At 43.4% G+C, this 3916-nt stretch overlaps 1 pseudogene; it reads right to left on the bottom strand.

The window, feature by feature from the left end:
* Window positions 1-1379: 1379 nt before the first annotated feature.
* Window positions 1380-2037, bottom strand: LOC105878445 (vacuolar ATPase assembly protein VMA22 pseudogene; annotated as a pseudogene).
* Between the last annotated feature and the right edge of the window lie 1879 nt (window positions 2038-3916).

Raw genomic sequence — 3916 nt, 5'->3', positions numbered from 1 at the left:
TCTCCCCTTCTGTGCACACGTATCTTCCAGGGACTCAGTAGAATATCGTGTCTGACAAGTTCCTCAGCTAAACAGACATGGAATCAGCATTCTCAGAAACACCAAGGACAATTTCTATCCCGCTGATCAGGCATCACCCTGAACAGTGGTCCCCAACTGAGAACAGTTCTTCCTTCTCATGAATGGAATCCCTCAGTGACACACCTGGCTGCGAAATAGGGATTCTTAGCCTGTTTCTGCCAAACACTCTGTGAAACCTCATGTTTTCTCCATTGTAGAAAATTAAACTCTCTACTCCCTCCTTCTTGGCACTTGGGTTTTTGGAGATTTCTGTTTGGTTGTTTGCTTGTTTGTTTGTTTGTTTCATTAATGGACTTCATTCTTTAGAGCAGTTTTATGTTCAAAATTGAGCTCAAAGTACACAGAGTTCCCATAAACCTCTTCCCCACCAGCTCCCCTACACAGCCTTCGTCCCTACCATCATCTGGCACCAGTGTATACACTTGTTACAATCAGTGAGCCAACACTGAGGCATCATTATCAACCAAAGCACATAGTTTACATTAGGGTTTGTGCTATACATTCTAGGTTGTTTTTTTTTTTTAATTTTTCAACTTACAAAACTAAATGTGAACAAATATGGGCTTTTTTGTTTGTTTGTTTTTTGCAGTTTGATGTAATGTTTTATTTTATAATAAAAAATTTTAAAAAGCCATAAACAAAGTTAAGAAACAAACTAGGAACAAATATTTACATCTCATACTAGACACACATAGTATACAGTCCTTTGTAGGATTAATTCCCCCAAACATAAAGAGCTCCTAGAAACTGCTAAAAAGATCAAGAACCCAGTAGAAAAATGAAGCAAATTCTTATAACAGGAAACAAAACTGGCCCTTCAACAAATGAAGAGAGGCTTGGCCTCACTCATGGTAAAAGTCAGGATTTTTAAAACCTGGAAGGTCTCTTCCAAGAGTTCGCTTAAAAATTGAAGCCAAACCTTTTTTACTTCCTGACTCAGACCCTGCCAAGGGCTGCCCACCACTCAGGTGTTTGCATTTTTATTGACTCAAATCATACTGTCCTGGTCTGTCAGCCATGAATGGTTTTCTCCTCCAGCAAGTTCAGTTTTGAGGACTAGTGAACCTGAAGCACTACTGCCTGCCCTCCCCACCACTGTTTGTCCAGTTTCATCACCCTGTAATGGAACCACACCTGACTGATCTATATGCAGCTGCCCCCTGGGAGTGTGTCCTATAGGAACACAGACCTAGGGATGGTTTCAAAGGAGTGGCTTTCCACATTGCTCAGTTCACCTCTTCAAACTTCATACCTAACAAAGCTGGAAACATGCAGACCAGGGACATGGAGGGGGCTATAGCTGAGGTGGGGGAGGGGGAGGGGTACTTGTGATAAGTACTTATGAAGGCCTGTGATAAGGCAGCCACATCGAAGGATAGCTGTGTTCAATGCCCTGCCTCTGTGGATGCAGGTCAGGCAGCCCCGGGCTCCACCTTGAGTTTCTCCTGGAGTCCCTGGAGCTGGCTTCGACCCCAGTCAATGCGGTTCTGAAGGCTGGCTATGTCAGCAGCCAGCTGCAGGCCATCCTAGAAGCTGGCTTGGGCCTGCCGTAGACTGTGAGGAACCAGGATTCCGAACCAGTTCAGGGGGTCCTGGGGGGCTTTGGGGGGCTTCGGAGGGCTCTGGTGGCCTAGAGGGGCCCTTGCGCCTGCGCAAACCTGCCTCGCGGGGCCCCACCTCCTCTGGGGTCTGCGCGCCAGCTCTCACCACCCTGAATTTCTGGAGTCCATGCTGGGCCCCACTGACGTGGACGCAGGCCTGGGGCTCCATGCGGGAGGCATACCGCAGGGGCCCTACCGACTTGGCGCCCGTGGCGTAGCGAGCCTTGGCGAGCGAGAGCCACCCCTCCTCCACCTGGGCGTTCAACACCGCCCGCTTCCGCTCCGGCTCTTCCAGGTCCCGGAACAGGTGCGGAAGCCGGGAGTCCAGCTCGGCTCGCAGGTCCGGCACCGCCATGGACACACATTCGAGTCTCCGGTGGGCTGACTGGTCTGGAGCCACCTCCATCCAGGTTGCCCAGTCACCGCCCGCTGCCAAATATGGGTTTTGATAAATGTAAAATTACACATATGTACCATTACAGTACCATACAGAATAGTTTCACTGCCCTAAAAATCCCCTGTGTGTCACCTATTCATCCTTTCTTTCCTACCCCCAAATTCCTGGCAACCAGTGATCTTTTTACTGTCTCCATAGTTTTGCCTTTTCCAGAATGTTACATAGTAGGAATGATACAGTGTGTAGCCTTTTCAGGCTGGCTTATTATTTTTAAGAGTATGTATTTAAAGTTCCTTCATGTCTTTTTGTGGCTTGATAGTTCATTTCCTTTTAGTGCTAAATCATATGACATTGTATGGATGGATATACCACAGTTTATCTATTCGCCTACTGAAGAACATCTCGATTGCTTCCAACTTTTGGCAATTATAAAAACGGTGGCTCACGCCTGTAATTCTAGCACTCTGGGAGGCCGAGGCGGGCGGATTGCTCGAGGTCAGGAGTTAGAAACCAGCCTGAGCAAGAGCGAGACCCCGTCTCTACTATAAATAGAAAGAAATTAATTGGCCAACTAATATATATACAAAAAAAAATTAGCCGGGCATGGTAGCGAATGCCTGTAGTCCCAGCTACTTGGGAGGCTGAGGCAGGAGGATTGCTTGAGCCAGGAGTTTGAGGTTGCTGTGAGCTAGGCTGACGCCATGGCACTCACTCTAGCCTGGGCAACAAAGCGAGACTCTGTCTCAAAAAAAAAAAATAAAAATAAAAATAAAAAATAAAGCTGCTATAAACATTTGTGTGTGGGTTTTGGTGTAGGTGTAAGATTTCAATTCATTTGGGTGCAGGAGCACGATTGCTGGATTGTATGGTAAGAGTATGTTTAGTTTTATGAGAAACTGCCAACTATCTTCCAAATTGGCTGTGCCATTTTGCATTCCCATCAACAATGAATGAGAATTCCTGTTGTTCCACATCCTCGCCAGCATTTGGTGTTCTCAGTGTTTTGGATTTTGACTATTCTAGTAGGTGTAGTGAGGTCTCATTATTGTTTTAATTGACCTAGGAACAAATAATGTTGAGCATCTTTTCATATGCTTGTTTCCCCTCTGTATATCATCTTTGGTGAGGTGTCTATTCATATCTTTTGTGCATTTTTAAATTGGATCATTCATTTTTATTATTGAGTTTTAAGAGTTCTTTTTATATTTTGGATGACAGTCCTTTGTCAGATACATCTTTTGCAAATATTTTCTCCCAATGCATGCTTTGTCTTATACTCTTGAGACACTTTTTATTTACCCTATTTATATTTCTCTGTTTCAGAGCTGGCTGGCTAATCTTGGCTAGAGCCAGAGACTACAGATTTGAGCTAAGAGCCCTAGGGGGATTTAAAAAAAAGGCATTTTTCAAGATAAAAATTTATTTACTAGGTTGCTGCAAAAATCAGCATGCTAAGCAGTGAGCCAGTTTATTATAGAAAACTGTAATAAAACTAATGGTGTTCTTTAAGTCATTAGACCAAAGTTATAAAGAATATACAGTAGCCCTCCCTTTTCCACAAGGGATACGTTCCAAGACCCCTGGTGGATGCGTGAAACTGTAAATAGTACCAAACCCTATATATACTATGTTTTTTCTTATATGTACATAACTTGATAAAGTTTAATTTATAAATTAGGCACAGTAAGAGATTAACAATAATAACAAAATAGAACAATTACAACAATACAGAATGGTGCACAATTTAAAACTTATGAATTGTTTATTTCTGGAATTTTCCATTTATTTATTTATTATTTTTTTTTATTTTTTTTGAGACAGAGTCTCACTTTGTTGC

The sequence above is a fragment of the Microcebus murinus genome, chromosome 18 (assembly GCF_040939455.1).
Source record: "Microcebus murinus isolate Inina chromosome 18, M.murinus_Inina_mat1.0, whole genome shotgun sequence".
In the NCBI taxonomy this organism is placed as follows: Eukaryota; Metazoa; Chordata; class Mammalia; order Primates; family Cheirogaleidae; genus Microcebus; species Microcebus murinus.
The sequence above is the reverse complement of the archived record's forward strand: the minus strand, read 5'-3'. Positions and strand labels throughout refer to the sequence as shown.